The 20,431-nt window shown below is 42.3% G+C and overlaps 1 protein-coding gene across 2 annotated transcripts in view; it reads right to left on the minus strand.

The window, feature by feature from the left end:
- Nucleotides 1-12,380, minus strand: part of ZNF385B (zinc finger protein 385B) — a 360,011-nt gene extending 347,631 nt beyond the window's left edge. For both annotated transcript variants that reach the window (XM_053665124.1, XM_053665125.1), the window contains exon 1: nt 12,144-12,380. The gene's annotated coding sequence lies outside the window, so the exon portion shown is untranslated. The remainder of the gene's footprint in view (nt 1-12,143) is intronic.
- Nucleotides 12,381-20,431: the final 8,051 nt, after the last annotated feature.

Consider the following 20,431-nt stretch of genomic DNA (forward strand, 5'->3'; position numbering starts at 1 on the left):
AGCCCTCTTATCTGGCACCAGATGGTGAGACACATGCTTTGTCCTACTGCTAAGGTTGGCTAAGAAATAACAGCATGGGGGTGGGGAGACTCAAAAGGATTCTGCCTGGGTCTCTCTTCATTCCGGGCTGCTCAGAGCGGCTTCCACCAGTGCTGACACCGTGTTCCCAGTGCACACCTTCCCGTGGTCACAATAGGACTTAACAGAAACAAGACGTAGGCTGGACCAAGAGGACTTAGAAGTGGTACAGCCTACCAATGAAGCACAGGTCCTGCGCAGGGCCATCTCAAACAAGCGCTCTGATGAGCCCTATGGAATGGTTCAGACGCCGTCTTTTCAACTTCTTCCTAGCGTTATAAAACACGCCATGCGATCAGTACTTTTTCTCTTGAGAAGATCTATAAGGTCTGACACTGCTATCTCCTGTACACATAATTCCCTCTCACACTTAACTTGATTGGTGATATCATTTTCCAGGTCGGTACACCTTTCGGCCAATCCCTTCACCAACCTCTGCACCCTCAGTTACAGTGAACCTTCCTTACTGTTGAGAAAAGGAGTTGACCTCCAGTGGGGCTGAATCAAGCTGCCCGCAGGGTTCTGTCACAACACAGCCTTGCGGTGACTGAGGAGATGCTGAAGTGCCAACTTTTAGCTACCTCACCCTCGGTCACTCTCTGAGGTTGCCCTGATAACACAGGGTTCTTTAACAAGAGAGAACACTATTGCTACTTTTTAAAATAAACAATGATAGAGCTATACACAATATAATACTTAATCACTTTAACGTCATATTTCCTTATTATTTTATATATCAGCGCCAAAAGATTCCATACTTTGTGGTTTTAAATGGGTCTACTGAAGTACATACTCTGAAGACTGAGAACTATTACACATACACAGTAAACAATCTGTCTTGCTATAATTCAGGATAATTCAGAAACATGATTTCGAGAAGTCAAGTATTTCCAAAGATCAGGTTGCCTTTTCTGCATGCCAGCCAAGAGCACTAGAATCTGCTCCTTTTCCAATGCAGTGTTAAAGATAACAGATCTGAGCACTTGTGAAATTCTGGACGAATTTAAACCGTGTTTACATCAGCTGTACCCAGGGAAGCAAGGAAGACTTCAAGGATGCAAAAGGACTTCATGGGGTCTCTGCCAGGATAGCAGCGGCCTCACTGGGACCCATCACATCTGTACCTTTGGCATGGTCCTGAGGGTCTCCACTTGGCAGCTATAGAAAGTGACAATAGGGAGAGACCAGAGAGAGAGACAGGAGCCTGTGATTCTCACCATAAAACCACAAAGGCAGCAGAAATGGCTGTTTTCAGGATGCAGAAAACAAACACGCCTGGAGACATGAGAGGGAAGAGACACCGCTGCCCTCTCCACACCAGCCCTATGGTCACTGCAATCGATCTGGTGATGACTGCAACCCCTGGGGTTGTCTGAAGCTGGGAATCATGCAGGCAGAGGCAATGCTCCACACAGCACTGGCTAGAGAACTTCACCAAGACACAGTCATCATCTGGGCAGCCAGGGAAAAGTTCTGGCTCCGAGACCTCACCTCCCACCACTTCCTTTCAGATTTTACAGGCTTAGTTTTGGGCTCTGGAATCTGCGGTCACAGGGAGGGTACTAACGGATTTGGCAAGTGGCCCACAGTGCCATGGAGAACTGTGGTGGACTAAGTCCTGTGGGCCAATGAAAGGGCTGTCTGGTTCTTCAGACTTCACACTTGACAGGCTCCACACAGGTGACCTGAGCAGCTAAAGGAAGGAATGTCCTGTGGTTAATGAAGCTTGGGGGCGCTGAGCCTGCATCCTTCACCAGTCCTTTATGCAGCACCACAGTCATTCGGACAGGCATCCCGAGTTGAGAACTAGTGCTAACCCAGAGAATGAGTACTAATTTCCAGGTGTGGTCTGTGAATCAACTGGGGTCATTACGAAATATTTAGATTATTGGGTCCTACTTTAGCCCTGGTGAGTCAGAAAGTTCAAGAGTGAATTCCAAGACTCTTGTTTGTTTGTTTTTTTTTTTTTGCAAGCTCTCCAGGGATTCTCTTAGAGAATCTAGTAATTCCAAGCATCAGTAGAGACATTTATTTGTTGAGCCAGCCTGGTGACTACATGCATGAGACACAAGGAGAAAGCTATGCAAAAAAGGAATATTAATAAGATTTTACCTTCCACATTCCATGCAGGAACAATTTTATTCCTATAGAAGTGAGATTCACCATTAAGAACCCTGCATATAGCAACAGGGTACACATGAACTTAAACTCTCTGAAAATTCTGCATGTAGTTCACCAATAATGTCTTTTCTTCCTAATTATTTTTTGTCCAAATTCCAACTTAGAAAATCCAATTCAGGTGTTAAAATAAAAACATTATGCTGAGTGAAATAGGCCAGGTGTTGAAAGACAAATACCATATGATCTCACCTTTAACAGGAAGCTAAACAACAAAACAAACAAGCAAGCAGAAAAAAAAAAAAGACACTGAAATAGAGAACAAGGGAACAGCGACCAGAGGGGAGAAGGAAGGGAAGTTAAGGGGGAAAAAGGGGGGAGGGATTTGGAGGAACAAATAGGAAGGACACAGGGACGAGAACTAAGGGGGGTGGAAATGGGAGGGAGGTGGGGAGCAAGGGGCGGGGGAGGCTGGGATGGGAGAAATAGACAAAAAACTGTACTTGAAAAATAACTAAATAAAATTTTTAAAAAGTGTCCTAGAGCCCAGGATGATCCAAGGAACTCTTCAATCGCCAATCAGGTCCCTGAGAAGAGACCTCCCGTGATCCCACCTTGATTACACAGACGGCAGTGGCACAGGCCGGCTCCCACGCCTGGGTCACTCTCTGATAGGAGTCCCTTTCAAACAGTCTGGACTTACGCATGCCAACCCAGGTCATGAAGCCCGTTCACGCAGATGCTGCCTTTTAAGCCATGTTTAAAAACCACTCAGTCTTTTCAAAAATTCTAGAGTCCAGATTATTTATTTTATTATAAAAAAACGTGCCTGTGCTTCAAGAGGTTACAAATTTTCAAGAGCCCTTGTAGTGTGCACTTCTACACCCCTGTTCTTCCTTTCATTTCACAGTTCTCCTAAAGTAGACAAGGAAAGGTAGATGAGAAAAATATATAATTAAAAAATACAAAGTAATTGAAGGCTCAAAGGTCAGAGTCCCAAAAGTTCTTTTGGCCAAGAAATTGGTGTACCTATGAGGTATTTGATATTAATTATTACACTATAAAATGTCTAATAATGGCTATTTTATGAGTACTGTAGCTACCAAGAATTTGGCTAATTATGTTATGTGTATTATCTCATTCTACCTGACAACAATCTCATGAAAGATTCACTCATTATCTCAAAGACTTGGGAAGCTAAGACACAGAGAGGCTGAGTAACTTGGTCAAAGTCACACAGCAGTAAGTAGAAGAGCTAGAATTTGCATCCATAAGGGCTGACTCCAGAGCCTGAACTCAACCATTAGGCCAACTATTTCCACCTTCACTAGTGCAACTCATGTAGGAAATGAGATGTGTTTAATCGTCAGCATTTCCAGACATTATTTAAGACTATGTATAATGACCAACTTATTTAAATAAAGATACTCTCTCTCTCTCTCTCTCTCTCTCTCTCTATATATATATATATATATATCATTTATATATATATATATATATCAAAATACCTGTGTTTATATACAAATATGTTTATTTGTGAGGCATGAGAGTAAGAAGTCAGGAAAATTCCTTGGCAAGTGGAATGGGAATCCTGAGACAGACAGCTGGTTCAAAGTGGCCTAATTTAAGCATCCTGACTCAACTGCCTGCTTCTCCCAGGCACCACCACTCCCTCAAGCATTAAGCCCTTAGGACAATGAGGTTCTACTCAGCATCAAATAAACTTCAGAACAAAACCTCAGGTATGCTGACCACAAAGACAGAATTTTGGGCAAACTAGAGAGAACATCTAGGCCTCAGTTATGTTTCAGCTCCAGGCCCAGAAATACAACAAAACCAAAAGAAACAACATTTTGACTGATGTCAGGAGCAGATGCAATGACCAATGGCCCTCCTACCCTAGTGCCAACTAATCAGTAGAGACCAGGACCCTGATGCTACACACTCATTTTGGTGAATCAGCATGTTAAAGGACACACCTGGAAAGCTGATGAATATTCCACTGAGATCCTCTCCTAAAATTCCTGCCTTTAGCATACAGATAAAAACCCCTAAGACAAAGGACCCAGTACGCATGCATTCTCTCCCTCTATAGCGCACACACACACACACACACACACACACACACACACACACTTTCTTTCTTCAGGGGTGTATCTTTGCTTTCTTTAGGTGTGTTTCTTTGCTTTCTTTTTTCTAAGCTCTGAGGGTCCCCACAAAACTTGCAACCAGAAGAGCAGTGGGCAGCTGCGGCAGCTCGTCCTTGGCCAACCCCTTGAATCCGTCTCCACAGGCCCTGCTTTTGCCTCTGTATCGTTTCCTGAGTCCACGCAGCCCAGCTGGCTCACTTCTTCTGCCTCCGAGACTTCCTTTCTAAAAGGCCAAGGCAGCTTTCTGAGAAGCCTGGTTGAATGCTCTCTTCGAGTATATTTCTGCTTTGCATGCTAAATAAACTTCTTCCTGCGCTACATTTCTTGGCTCTGAATTCTTTCTTTGCTGAACTCAAGAACCAAGAGCCAACATCGCTGGTAACATTTGTACATAAACTGGCATTTTATGCTTTGCATTCTTAATCTTGGCATTATTATTTTTCATAACATATAAGTTAATACCTCTCCCAAAGTCTGTGAAGAAATGTTTTTTTACCTTTCAACTATCAAATCCAAGGACATCACCCAATCTACCCAAGTTCTCTGTGAAGTTTAAATTCCTGTGTTAATACCAGTAGAAGTTTTCTACCCTTACCAGTAATGTTTAATCTCCCTGGGCTCAAATTTAAAGTATTCTAAATTCTCCTCATCTTATTTTTCTAATGTATCAATAAGAATTTTGCTCAAAGATCCCTTTTAACCCTAAAGAAAATAATTTTCTTTGACTGAATAGTAGTCATTTCCATATCCTTAATAGGAAAAACTAATACCAGCCGGTACTTCACAGAAATAGCAATCTACTAAACCTGAGATTAATTAGAATCTGAACTCTGAGTTTGCAATCAGTATAAACTGACCAAAGAGTCCAGGACATTAGAATATGGAAACCTACATAACTGAGTAACAATCAAACTGACCACTCTTATTAACAAACATCAAAAAATTACAGCTCTCTGTGGAATTTTACACAACTTTAACGTGAGTATATTGAAGCAAAGATTCACAAGAATTAGCAAATTAACTCTCATAATGGGCCTTTTCTTAGTGCAGGGCAAAAATTCTTTTTAAAAGTTCAGCCCTGGCTGATGTAGCTCAGTGGATTGAACTCAGGCCTGCGAACTAAGGAATTACGGTTCGATTCCCAGTCAGGGCACATGCCTGGGTTGCAGGTCAACTTCCAGTGGGGGACACATGAAAGGCAACCATACATTGATATTTCTCTCCCTCTCTCCTTCCCTTCCCCTCTAAAGATAAATAAATAAAGTCTTTAAATTAAAAGTTAATAGCAGCTTCTTAATTATGTTGTTAAAAAGAGCACACACCGAAATATGGAAAATAAAATTAAATGAGGATTTCACTGAAAAGAGTAACCAATGCAGATATGACATGTTTTACCCCCCAGAGAAAGGGAAGAGCACTGGTACCCAGCTGCAGTCCTGCACAGGTAAAGGACTCCAGCAGAATGGCGGTGATACTCGTGATCACCTCCCTATGCCAGGCCTGCGGGAATCACTGCACACTGGCTTATTTTCCAGTCTACACAGAAGAAAAAGGGATGTGCGGCCTCAGTTAACACTGGTTATGTTCTCTTATTCAATCTTTGCTGTGCTGATATAATGATATTCTAATAGCATAAAGGCTATTTTAGAATCTCAGCCGAGAAGAGTAAGTTGATTAGTTTTAGCCTGCAGAGCAGAGGATTGCTGTGTGTTTGTGTGCTTCTTTTTAATTATTATTTTTAAATTCCATTTCCCATTATAAAGTCAGAAGTGTAAATACTTAGCACATTCATATTATTTCCAAAATAAAATGCTCTCTTAGACCCGTGAGTTTCAAGCCTTTCTATTTGTTGATGTTAGAACTGTCTTTATTAAAGAGCTAGTCATTTTTCATGAAGTAGATATAAAAGCCCAATCGTCTTTTTGTACCAGTTTATATGTTTTTAATCCATGTCTGCTATTTATGAGATCACAGAGTTGATGTGGCACTAAATAGATCAAAATTATGAGGGTGATTGGTTTTTACTAATATATGCACCTTCTGTAATTTTTCACCGACTTCCAGAAAACATACTCATAAATTTCTTTTCAAACTGATTTTGCGGTGTAGAATATGTTGGAGCTGAGCAGGGGGTTATGAGAGTGTTGACTCGACAAAGGCAAGATGCCCCTCAGGTGACTCGGGGGTATAAACTGTCACAGGTTATCAGGATAAGCAACCACTATTGGGTCTTGAACAACCAGTGTGTGCAGTGCCCCACCACTGGCTCTCACCAGTTCCTCACAACAACCAAGTCGACCCATTTCACAGATCAGGAAATCAGGGCCCGAAGAAGTTAAGTAACCTCCCCAAGCTCTCAAAGCTGGTAAGGAGCAAAAGACTGAGGCTGTCTCCGCTCAGCACAAGGCTGTGTTCGTAGACACTGGTCAATGTCGCCTCTACAGGCCAGATGCCGTATTCTCCACCCAGGCAGGAAATCAGAATCAATTGGGAGACTTTTAAAACACTGATAAATCATTTCTTCAAGATAAACTAAGAACATCACTATTTTTTAAAGCCCCTTAGAGGACTTTAGTGTGAATCCAGGGTTGAAAATAACTGGATTAACAAATGCCAAGTTTTTTTTTCCTTAAGAAATATGAGTTTTCATAGATGGAGAACAGAAGACAGCTAATGGGGGGGCAGTTTAGGGGGTGAGGGGTTGAGCAAAAAAGAAAAAGGGCTCATGGACCTGGACAACAGAGTGGTGACTGCTGGGGGGGAAGGTAGGGGTATAGGTATAAGGGGACTAAATGGTAATGGGGAAAAATACAATAAAAATTAAATTAAAAATATATGAATCCTTTTCTAAGTAGTGCAAGAACAACAAAAACTCAAATTGCTTATTTAGAACAGAAATACTAGATGGGGACAGGTATCTACACCGACATCAACAGACCATCCTTGTTTCCCCCCAACCTGCTCCTGCCTCACAGGAAGCTCCCACAGGGCATCTTCGTGCTGAAACAGACCCAGGAAATGGTGTAACTCACACCCTGCAGCCAGGAGTGAGGAGCCCAGGACAGAAACAGCTTTTTTTTTTTTTTTTTTTATTTAGTTACTTTTCAAGTACATTTTTTTTCTCTCCCCCCCCACCCGGTCTCCCCCCTCCCTCCCATTCCCCCCCCCCCAGTCCTCATCTCTGTGTCTTTCATACTTGTTCCTCAAAATCCCTCCCCCTTTTTCCCCTTAAGTTCCCTTCCAATGTCTCACAACGGCAGTAAAGGCAGAAGGGGAGCTGGAGTCTCCCGTGCCCTACTTCAGTGCTCCTTTCACAACAATTTTGGAAGCAGTAGGAACACAACTGGGACAAGAAGTCGACCAAGGCATCCAAAGAGAATTTAAGAACCAGGGAGAGCAAAGGAAAAAAATCATAACAGAATAAGAAAGCAGAACGGCCATAATCTGCAAATGATAGGTAAATGAGAAGGAATACATAATAAACAGTAGAACTGGCCCGAGAAAAATTCAATACAGAGAGAACGAGGCACTGCAATGCTGCATCAGCAAAACAAGGGAAAATATAAGAGAATCACCACCCTTCCGTTCAGCTTTGGGAAGCATGCTAAAGCCTAAAGTACTTTCAAAATAGAAAGTCATACGAAAGCATAAACTGTAGGAAAATCACCTGACAGGGAGGCAGGGGCTGCCAGAAACTCCGGAACCTGTATCATCTACTACCACTGCCACTCCCAGCGGAGTCTGCGCATCAGCTATTTCAACATCACCTGGCAATTGTTAGAAATGCAGCATCTGGGGGCCTCATCCCCACCTGCTAAGCCAAAACCTGCATTTTAATAAGATCTCTTCAAGATTAAGACGTGTATACAAATTTAAGAAGCCCTGGCTCTACTATAAGAACAAAATTGAGGAATTAAAACAGAGCTATTACAGGCAGAAACCAGTACTAGAGAACTAGGTAGAATTCGGTCTGCCTAATTAAATTATTTGTTAATGCACCACACTAGGACAGCCCCTGAGCTGGGAGTTTTGGGAAGTGGGTGCTTGAGGTTAGGCATGGTTGCCATGGCGCCTGTAGGGGCGAATGCTTTAGAAAGCACATATATGTAAGGAGGACCATGACTTGTGTTCCAAGAGGAAGTCAAGCAAAATGGTTTGGAGGAGCAAAAACTGAATTTGGAGGGAGACCAGGAAGCATGTAGCAACTGCACTGACTGAGAGGCAGAAATGGTTATGGGAAAGTGGGAGGGCCTATTTCAGGCAGAGGGAACAGCACAAGCAAAGATGCAGAACTCAGAGGCCTGCTGTGTGTTCAAGGAACATTGCCTTCAGCCTAGAGCTGTGTGTTTTTAATTGTTTCACGCAGACACATGATTCTGTGATGATGCTTCAGAGACTACTAACTGTACGGAGGGAAGGCTGATGGGATTGCTGGGACTCCAGTTCAACCATGTGAGATTATATTTTAACAGTGGATTCCACTAGTGAAAAATAAAATTAGAAACCTATCACTGAGCCAATACCCAGGTACTCCTATAATTATTACCTACATCTGTGTCTGGCATGAAGCAGGCACTCAAATATCCATTGAATAAATTAACAAATGAGTCAATGAATCTATGAGATCAAAGTAAAACATGTGCAGCTACTTGGGGGCTGGACTGCAATGGGTTTTAAACATCAGAGGAGAGACTTTTACGGCATTTGGTAGGGCACTGGGGGAAAGTTTGTTAGCCAGTGACTGAGCTTGGCTCTGCTTTAAGAAGCTTATTCTGCAAACCAAATGTAAATGGATTGGAAATGAGAGAGACTGGAGATGGGAAACTAGTCAGGAAGACACCCTGGTAGTCTCTAAAGAGCCTGAACAAAGACATCACAAATAATTTTTTTAAAAAGCAGGCATCAGGAATCATGAGACATTGCGGGAATGGAGTCTAGAATTTACCTGTGCAGTATAGGTGGAAAGCAAAGATATTGGGAAGGTCCTGGGTGACTGGGAGAAATACAGAAATTAACAGTCACTCCTGTTCATGGAAGGAGAAAGATGTTGATTAGAGTTTAGACATGTTAGATTTGAAGCACCCGAGAGGAGTGATAGAAAGCCATCTTGTAGGTGGTTCAAAATGTCAACATGAAATTTAGGAAGGAAAGTGGAGATAAAGATGTTACTTTAGGAAATACCCAGCACTCATAAAGGACATCATGGAATGAAAAGTAACACGCAAAAAAAAGCAACAAAAAATCATCTATAGAGCTAAGAGGATCCAGAGGAATACACAGAATTTAGAAATGGACAAGAAACAGAAGAATAACAAGACCATATTGAGACATATGGGGAACAGAGACAGGAGTGGGGAGGTGGCAAAACAGAGATGGTGAAATGCTGGGTTGGGTGAGGGGTGCCACAATAAAATCTCAGAAGCAAATAAAAAGCAGTGGGAAATTGGGACACACTCATTGTTCTTTAAATGTTTGAAGACACAGGATCTTATAGAAACAGGAGACAACCAATTTTGCTTTTTATTATTTTTTGAAGATTTTTTGCAATAAAGTAGTCACACCGGTGAGAAGTAAACTAATTGCTTGTATTTTAAAATATACATTGTTGTTTAAAAATCAAGCAATAATATCTTCAAGTTCAGCTTGAGGAAAAAAAATCCTGAGAGTGGGCGGTGGGCAGTTCAAGGATTTAAGATTCTTTTCTCCTGTGTGTTAGAAGCCCCACACAGCATTATTCTATGTAGACGTCTCCCCTTTTAGAGTTGCTTGTTTTGCAGGAATTTTATTTTCTGTCTGAGCCAGGTCACTGGCCTAAGAAAAAACATTCCGAGAACACTCGATGTGCTTTGATAGTTCCTCATATAATAATTACACTCATAAAGGTATCCTCCGACTGGCGTCGGGTCTGACTAACTGGCCCTGTTTGGGTGACAAGTTCCTTCTCCGGCTTAATTGTAGAGAAGACTCCTTCCTGGGTTTCCTTTCTATCTCAGTTGAGGAAGGAAACATTATTAAGTTCACTGTTCTCTTATTGCTCTGGGAATCTGTTTATTGGCTAAATGCTGTAAAATATCAACATTATTTTTTTCTATAGATGCTTCTCAGTGGTTATTAAACTGCTATAAAAAGATCATTACTCAGGTAATGTAAAATAATAGAATGCAAACGAAGTACATAAGGAATGATACTGCAAAATATGTATATCACTAGGATGACTCCGGAGTAGGCAGTAATTTTTCCTTTGTTAGGAGAATTCACCTCAAAAAATTTTACTACAAATATGAGAGGTCAAGGAGAGCTACAAGAATAGCTATTTGATTTGTGGTTTTCATTCCCAGCTTCCTCCAATCACTTTTACAAATCCACAAATACTTGATTTATGGGAATATAGAATCTTAACTACAACACACACTTTGACCAAATAAACATTTTCCCACCTTAAAACCCTCAAGCAACAACAGAACTTACAATGCAGTATTTGCACGCTCGGGACATTTATCTAATACAGGGAATGAGTGGCCCATGCTCGATGCATGTATGACATCAAAATAAACTGAAAGGACTCTGAAAACCGGAGAAATCGGGCCGTGAAATAGTTCAGGAAATTCTTCCAAGCCGAAACTTTAAACTTTATCTAAGATGTAGCTTATTGACTTTATGAAAAGCCTCCTTTTTAATTTGATAAATGCGTTTCCTACAGCTTCATGCATTGTTCTGAAGCTGCCAGTCTCCAAGCTTTAGGCTGGACTCCATAAAACAAATGTTTTACTTCTTTTTGAGCATCTTTTTCTACATCTTAACAAAGTTTGCATTCACCTTGGTGTGATGCTCCTGAGCAAGGCAAAACCAAAAAGGACTTCACACCACATCTCCGCAAGAAAATGAAAACAACATTCGCTAAGCCAAGAACTTCCGAGAGCATTCCAAAACTGTGTATCTTTTGTACCCGTGAGGCCAGGCAGGGGGCTCGATGGCAATTTACTTTCCTTGAAGGAGCACAACACTCCCCATCTGGCTTCACCATAAAAAATGTTTGTCCTCCGGAGCCTAGGAAAGCATTCAGGGAAGCATCGTCCTGCCAGTTCTCCCCACCTGCCCCCGCAAATGACAGGGGCGAAACAGATGGTCCTCCCCTCCCCTTCTCCCTGTCCCTTCCGCAGTCCCACAGCGTCCTCCCATTCTGCGCGGACACCTTCACCCAGCTTGGGGTAGCCTAGACCACCCTCAGGGATCCCAGCAGCTGCAAACTTGGGAACATTCTTTCTGCCTCACGGCCCCCATTTCACCTTCATTCAGCAGCAGAGCTCTCTCAGGACCCCAAACGTCGACTACTACCTTCCTCCCACACCCTCTTACCCCAAATACCCATTTATTTCCCTACAATGACGAGAGACACATCCCCAGCCCCAAAGTTCCTAGTCCAGGTGGCGGAGGCACTGCGGCTAACCACAGAGGGGCACTCTCCTTGTCCTTTCCCCTTCTCCATCCGTCCTTGGGAATCAGAGACCAGGAGCCCACAGTGGGGACTGCTCCACTCCTCTGGCATCCACGACCTACTCCTAACTCCAAGGGTTCACAGGAACCCCACAGCTCCGGCAAGCGGCAGCTGGGCGTCCTCCGCTACAAGTGGGACGGAGGGACAGAGTGGAAACTCCGTCGGGAGGGGGGCTCAGGCCATTCCCTGGGGCGGCGCGTCCAGGTGCCCGCTCACCCTCACCAGGCGGGCAGGCAATGGGCGGGAAGGCGGCGCTGGAACAGGGGCGCGGGACTGGACTGGGCTGGGCGCCCACAGCTTACCTTGGTGCGCGGGCCTTTGGCGCGTGGGGCAGGGGTTCCTCCAGCCCAGCCCAGAAGCTGTCGCTCGCGTTCGGGCGGCTGCGGCGGTCCCGCCGGTGCCGCTCCGGGGTTTCGCGCAGACGCTCTCCCGCGATCTGCGGCAGCCCGGGAGGTGGCGGAGGCGACGGCAGCGGAGTCGGCGACTGCCCGGCACGGAGCGGTCTCGAACAGTCTTACTCCAAAGGACTCGAGGTGGTGGTGCGGGACCGCGGCCCCAGCACTGAGCGCCTGCGCGCCCTCCGGCGCCCAGGTGAGGGGCGTGTGCCGACAGCCGGCTACGCGCGCCCGGCGGGGGCTGCGCCCGGCCCAGCCCGGCAACCCGCCCTGCCCTCTCCCCGGGCCGAGACACCCGGAGTTCAGACCAGCCAATGCCTCTCCCGCACGTCGAAGCTGGTGACGGTTTACCGGACAGGAACTTGCGAGGAACAGACACTACGGTGAATAAGACTAGATCGTTCTGGGGCTCTTTGACACTGCGGAGTCTCCCGCAGCATCGCCGCCTTTAAATCCCGCCTTTCCAGACGTGCGCGCACAGCGGCGAGAGGAGGCTGCGTCCCGACCGGGGGTCCTCGCGGTCCTCTGCCTCCCGGCTGCGGCCCCGGCCCCGGGGAAAATTTTTGACGATGGCAAAGGTCCCAAAACCAGGATACGAAGAGGCGCAGTGGGGCGGATCTTTCAAATACTAGTCAAGCCAGAGTGAAACTCTCTTCTTGGAGATAGCCTATTTGTTTTTCCTCTTTAATCGGATTTCGGCAGGAGGACCACAAGGAGCAGCCTGGGCATTTTTGGCGGAGCCGGGAAGGCTCGCAGCGCTAACGGCACTGCCACCTCACTGGCATCGAAAGCCTCATGGGTGGGGGCGCCTGCTCCTCCGGATTTTTTTCCCGTGTTTAAGTTTTCAACACTAAAACATGCCTTCGGTTAACCCTGATGTAGGGCATCTTCTGAAAACAGTGCAAACATAGCCAAGGTGCTGAGTTCTGAAAGGGAGAGTCCTAGGCACTTGGAAAGAAAACATTTAAAGGGAAAGAAAAAATAATTTTCGAAGAGCAGTTTTCTGAGATTACTTTGGCTGGAGAAGTGCAAAAGTAATAAAGTACAAGAGAGCTGTGTTAGCAGAATTTGGGGTTTGTTTTTTTTTTGAGCAGATGATTTTAAAATATTACTCTTTAGGTTTTGTCTTAGATGATTGACACTAACTCCATTAATAATTAATCCAGCAGCTGTTAATGTCTTGGCATAAGCGTCCAGAGTAAATATTTTAGTGTCCAGCTAAAGCCAGTGCTGCTCTCCAGGGTGGGCTTGCGATCAAACACACATGCACACCATCCTATAGCTTTCAAAAGGGAGCAGGTTAATTACTCGCCTTGGAATTTAGGGTTGTGGCAGGCACCAGCACACCGGAGCTACCAGGTGAGAAGGAGCATTAATCTAACTGGTAATTTTTATATTTTTAGAATTCTAAATATCTTCACATCCAGGTAGACATTCTCACTGACTCATTACTAAGCACAAACAATTCTTGTTATATTTATTTTAAAAATGTATCCTATTTGAAATTGCTACAGGAACCAAGCACCAAAATGAAATCATCACCGAGAAGAACATGAGCTATGATAAATAGGTTAAGCTGTCTTTTACAAAATTATGGCCTTAAGGCAGGGGTGTCAAACTCATTTTCACCCAGGGGTCACATCAGCCTCATGGTTGCTTTCAAAGGGCCAGATGTGGAGCTCCTTCCCCCTAGTTAAGGAGTAGTTACATTTATACAGTCCTAAAATCACATTCGGCCCTTTGAAGGCAACTGCAAGGCTGATGCGGCCCTCGGTGAAAATGAGTTTGACACTATTCCCTTAAGGTCTCTTCCCATCAGTAAAGGTTATTTTGAAAAGAAGTCTTTCATGTATCCCTGAAGACCAGTAAGGTGGGATTCTGGTGGACTAGGATAGGCAGGAAATTCCAGAGGCAAAGCCTTCCATGAGAAAAACACCCAGCTTCCAGTGCCCTACACTTCAGAGTTGGCAATGGTGTGGTTGCTACTGGGCTCAGCTACGTATTGGTATCTCCAGGTCCTGAGGTGCAGAGTATAGGAGAGGGCCTCTTAAAGCATCAAGTCAACACCTTGGATTGCACTTGGAGGCAAACCTCTGCCGAGTGGAGCACCTGTGAGAAGTGTTCCTGTGGCTTGCACAACTTAGCAGCATGTGCATTTTATTATATCCTACAAAGTGCAACTATATCCCTCTCCTTGTTATTTTTAATCATCTATGCTAGAGATTAATTTGAGGGCTGCTTTCCTGACAACAGCTGGAAAAAAATGTTAAATACACGCAGACAACTCCCAATTTTCCCATGACATAACTAAGAACTGTGCCTTCATGTCCTTAGCCAAGAGAGATTAAGGCCTCTGGAAGGAGTGCCTTCCTTCTAAGGACACTTCAGTATGGATTCAACATTAAGTTGGAAACTACAAGATTGAGATGTATAGGGAAAAAGGTCAGCTTTCTTTAGACTTTCTGATTGCAAATGTGTGCTCATTGGGTAACTTGGCATTGCCTGTGCCTTTCCAGTGCTGTCTACTATAAGGGGTCCTCTTGTTCTCAAACCCTCCCACCACAATTTTTCCTAGAACCATTATTGTTCATTCCTGGAAAGAGTGGAGTAAATCAACTTGAGACCTTAAGAGGTCTCAGGTGAGGAGCATTGGGAGGCCTCAGGTGAGGAGCATTGGGAGGGCAGTTGGGTTAGCAACACAGAGGGATCATAGAGCAAAGAGAGGTCCTGAAACATGGAGGAGGAACATAGTAGAAAAAGATTAATATAAGCCCTTTTCTATTATTCATGTTTGAGGTGTACAGCACCTTGGTTCCTAAACATTGATTATCATAGGCAGACAAACTGCTTTTTAACTATGTCCATGAATTCAACTTCCAGTGGATAAGGAACTTGGTAGTAACACAAACAACATCAACAAGTTTGAGGACTTGATAAATCGGTTTTACTCAAGAAGAAATGGGTGAGAGCTGACACAGTAAAACGCTATGCACAAGGCCTGAAAGACATTTGAGATTGCTCTGCAGGCTTCGGTAACGCTCTGGTATTGAGCTGGAGGCCATATTTTCAATACTGCTCTTAACAGTGGAAGACAACTAAGAATGGTAGACTCAGATTCCAAATTCAGCTGTCAATTTTAAGCCATTTGCATTTGTAAGGCAGGACTAATTATATCAGCCTGGTCTCAAGGATTACTTTATAATATTCAAAAGACAAGTGGCATATGAAACACTTTGGAAACTCTATAGGAATATTGGTACCATTGGTTGATAATTGTCCTGCTCACAGTTTGCCTTTCTTCTATTGCTTTTGAGATTTATGCAAACTTTCCCTCAGAATGTCTTATAGTTCCTGTTCAGTTCTCCAAAAATTTCCACTGCGAATCTTTCCTGATAACTCCACTTCCGGATGGCTCCAACATCATGTAATAGGAAAAGCATGAGTTCTAGAGTTAGATGAGCAGTCCTTGTCCTCTGACTTAGCATTTACTCACTACCTGAGTAATATTCTTTACTCCCTCTAATGTTCAGTTTCCTCATCTGTAATATGGGAAATTAATACACCATTTTCATAGGGTTAACCCAAGGACCAAAGCAAATGGGAAAATAATTTTACAAACTGTAAAAGATCTGACAAGTGTTCATTGTAATTTAATAATTACTTGGGAAGTAAATAGGTTTATTTCCATATTAAATAATAAGGTCTAAAGTGTCTTTGAAATACAAATGATATCTGGAACTTTTACAGCAACTTAGGACTAAATGGAAGATAGTATAACATTTTTTCCATAGGCTACTAAATTATAGTTGTTTAAAAGCAAGCAGGCCCCTGGCCAGGTGGTCCAGTTGGTTGGAGCATCATCCCACACTCTAAAAGGTTGTGAGTTTCATCCCAGGTCAGGGCACATACCTAGGTTGTGGGTTTGATCCCCAGTCAGGGCACGTTCAGGAGGCAATCCATTGATGTTTCTCCCTTACATCGATGTTTTTCTCTCTCCCTTCCCTCTCTATAAAAAAAATCAATAAACCTATCTTCAGGTGAGGGTTTAAAAATCATAAATTAAAAATTAATAATTAAAAGATGGCATGAATAGTGCAAATATTAGAAGATGTTTTATTTCAGCTTTCACATATTATGAGAAATTAATGAATTAAGTGTTTTGATGACATTTGTTCTTAAGAGCCCCAATTCAAATTTAGCTCAAAACTTTGTATTTGCCCAAAACTACTGATATTATTGTATGGATATCTGCCTACTCAAAGTGGTTAACAACAAATTAAAACACAAATGTTGAGGTTTTTTGGATGAGGTTGTTTTCATTATCATTTTGAGAAGTAATGAGATAGTTCTTTAAGGCTAATGCCTAGAGATTGATGTCTAAAAAAGTCAATATGAAAAAATACAGGAAGTTTTAAATGGAAATCTTAAGGTTATTTCTGAATTATCAATTACTTTCTACACTTGTCACATTTTAAAACCTAACTGTATTATCTTTTGTACCAAGCCAGAGCGACTGTGTTTGGAAGAAGCAGGGATGTTGAACACATCACTAAATCTCAGGCTTAATTGAGGAACTATGCTAGTTTGTTTTCTCCCCCTGTCTTAGGGGGCTGTTTTTATGTGAATCACTAGTATTCTGTGAGAAAGAATGGTCCTCTTGGCCTACAGTTATTTTTGTGACTAGAGACTGAATTCCCCTTTATCTTCCTTTCTAATTTGAATGCCCTAACAGAGAAAGGTCATGTATTTAAATCCCTCGCTCACTAATATGTGGAATGAGCACATTATGATTTCTTTATTTTGATACTTTAAAATTAATTATTTAAGTATTTTCCCAAGTGTGACCAGGATCTGTTTGCTTTCATCCTTTCCTCCAGAACTTGTTTTCTTGAGATCTAGCGGAATTGGTGCTTTGCTGGGACATTATGACCCCTTTCCAAGGCAGTAATATCTTTGAGTCCAGAGGTGATTACTACTGTAAAAGTATTCCTTCCAGACCCTACCTACAGCCTCGCACTAATTCTTATGCATCTGTGCCTTCGAGACCTAATCCAGCACGGCCCTGGGCCCCAGGAGGCAGGTGGAGGCATCGTCACCACACCCCTGAATCCTTCTCTGATCAGGTTGCAAGGTGATTACCCTGGTTAGCACACGTTCCCATTGGGTGCTTTGCTCAGAGCAAAATATAAAATAATTAATCTGCTTTGAACTACTTTTGCAATTTTGATTTCCTCCCACTTTTTGTAAGTCTGAAGATGTAGTAATGCTCCCTCCAAAAACGGCTCATTGTTCAGACTCAGTCCTTCAGTTTGCTCCATTGCACATTTAATTCACAGCTGCCTAGTAACTGGGGAAGCTCGCCAATGACTGAGACCTTTTGGGTTAAAGTCATTTTTTTTTTAAAGTTTTACATTTTAACCTATGTCATAATTTTAGAGAATTTAATAATATTAAACTTAGTGTGTTGAGTGACTTTCAAAAGCTCCAGTGTCTGAATAGCCAACGCTTAGCCCTGTTGAAAAATGCCGTGTTCCATATACTATACACACATTGTCCCATTTTATTGTCACAAGAATGCTGTGGTAGAGAAAATATTAACACCATTTTACAGATGGGGAAAGTGAGAAGCAGCACCTTGGTGAGACGCCCAAGGTCAAAAATTGGTAGAGTAACATTCTCATTGAAGTTCTCATCTTTTCTTTAAAAAGCTCTTTCTATGATGATTCTTGATGTTAATCAAAAATATTGATTAGACTGTGAGTTCCACTGGGAGTAGAACTCATATCATACCTGTTCTTTATTTAGTTTCTTATAACACCTAATATATAGTATCTTACAAACATGTTTGCCGTGCAAATGACTTCTCACTTTCTGTTTTTCACTTGCTACAACTACTGTCACACAGCGTTTGAACATTAGCAACTTAGCCACCTGAATGCTGCATTTCGGGAAAGGAGTTGAGAGGACTAATGGGGAAAGCCCCCATTCCTTAACGAATTCCAAGTATGTTCCAAGTATGTCTCAATAGCCTTCTGTTTTGGACACCCATCTATAGCTATCTCATGTTGTATCCTTCCAACAAGATTGTTCAGACTGTTACAGACAAAGATCGTTTCTTGCATTTTGGACACATTCATCCCCCACCTGCAGTGCCTAGGACTGAACCGAACCGGTTGTAGGCAAGCTCAAATGAAGCTGGTGCTTTTCCATTCTTACTCACACCTGTGTAAAGAGCGGGCCCTGACTCTGTACAGCAAAGGAAGCGATTTCCTGGCAACCAGGTTCAGACAGTCGTTCAATCATTTCTTCCGTAAATATGTGTTTAATGCACAGGTCTGCATTGGCATCTGGGGTGCAATGGAGAACCACACAGAATTCTACAACCTGTACAAATGGAATGGGTTTCCTTCAGACTGAACAATGGTTGCTGCTGCTTCTTTTACTTCAATACCACTTCCTCCTCTTGTTCTCCCACTAGTACCTGACACTTTTACTTTGCCTCTTGGCAAAGTAAATAAGATTCTAAATAATAAGATTCTTTCCCCTCGTTTCCTAATCCATAAATCTTTTTCTTGTCTCTCATTCTTATTAAAGATAACAAGCTAATAATCAACTCACTTTAAAATGGTTTTTGCTCACATATTTCAGATTCCTTGTACTGGCCAAAGCTTGTGTCCTTTTTGTTAGGGGCCAGCTCCACTTGGCAAGTTTCAAGGACCAACATCCTCCTAACAAAATAATTCAAGACGATACTGAAGCATTCCTAGTTGGTGGTATTTCGTGAGTGCCCTTTGTGTCAGAGCTCTTACCCGAGTACCCTCCAGGATTTTTCAAGCTATTGGATCAAGCCTAGAATACAAGTGACCATCACTTGAACATCAAACTACTGAAGAACTCCATGCTAATAAAGCCATACTCTAGTGGAGAGGTTTCAATCATTGTAGCTCAGGTAGGTTTTGTTTAAAAGGTTCCATGAAGGAGATGGACCCAGCTGAATTATAATGGAGAGCTGTAGTGTGGGATTATGAAAAGATCTAAAGCCTGAGGGTCGAAGACTTCAATTCTAGTCCCATCACTTAGACAGTGACCTTGGAAGTTGAATTAAACTCCCTGAGCTATTAAGTTGGCTGAAAAGTCTGTTGAGATTTTTTTTTTTGTAAAATAAAGAAGACAGTTTTCATTTTCACCAACAACTTTATTGATTGGAATATTTGAGTATGTCGGCTATCTCCCGCTATCTCCCACTATTGGCTTCTAGTGGGTAGAGGCCAGGGGTGTTGCAAAATATCTTCTGACACATAACACAGCCCCACAGCAAAGGATTATTTAGCCAAAATGTCAATTTTACTAAGAAACTTCACAAACCACGTTGACATATTCAATCAGTCACAGCACCTTCTCCATAAACTGCACACATTTTTTAACCTTTCTTGAAATAATAAAGCATAATAATGTTGCATATCTTATTCCATCTTCAATATTAAAGATGGAAGCCACAATATTTTGTGGCTGCACAAAAATTCACTAATTTTGATAACTTTTTTTAATGCACACTGATATGACAGCTGTCACAATGCAACCTAACAAAATTGTTTCAAATGAAGTTAAAAACAATTGAACAGTACTAGAGGCTTCATACAGAAAAAACTAAACAAATTTTTTGGCCAACCCAATAGGAAAATAATGCTAAATACAGAGAAAATAATGGGCCGTAAAAATGTGTATTGTAGCTTTACTAATGATAAGAAAAACTGAAGACAATTTAAGGGGAATAGATAAGTACATCCCATTAAAGGAATATTATGTAGCTGCTTTTAATGATGTTTGTTAGGACTTTATAATAAGATGGAAATTATTGATTGCAGCATAAAGAGGGAAGGAGAAAACAACTATAATATCACATGGTCGCTACTAAGCAAAATAAATCCATGCATAAAAAGAGTGAAGGAAATGAAAAACCTCTCCATACAAAAGTTTTGATTGGCACATTTTAGGCACACTATTAAAGTCACATGATATATACTTGGATGTATCTTTATAATTGTACTTTGTGATATACACCATCTCACATTTCTTTCATGTATGTATGTTATGTTTTCTTGATTTAAGCCCAAGGAAACAAAAAGTTTGCTTTTTATTTTCTTCATCATACTAAGGACATAGTTGTATGTTATGTGAGACTGTTAAACAACCGG

The sequence above is a fragment of the Artibeus jamaicensis genome, unplaced genomic scaffold (assembly GCF_021234435.1).
Source record: "Artibeus jamaicensis isolate MK-2021 breed Jamaican fruit bat unplaced genomic scaffold, CSHL_Jam_final contig_391, whole genome shotgun sequence".
NCBI lineage: Eukaryota > Metazoa > Chordata > Mammalia > Chiroptera > Phyllostomidae > Artibeus > Artibeus jamaicensis.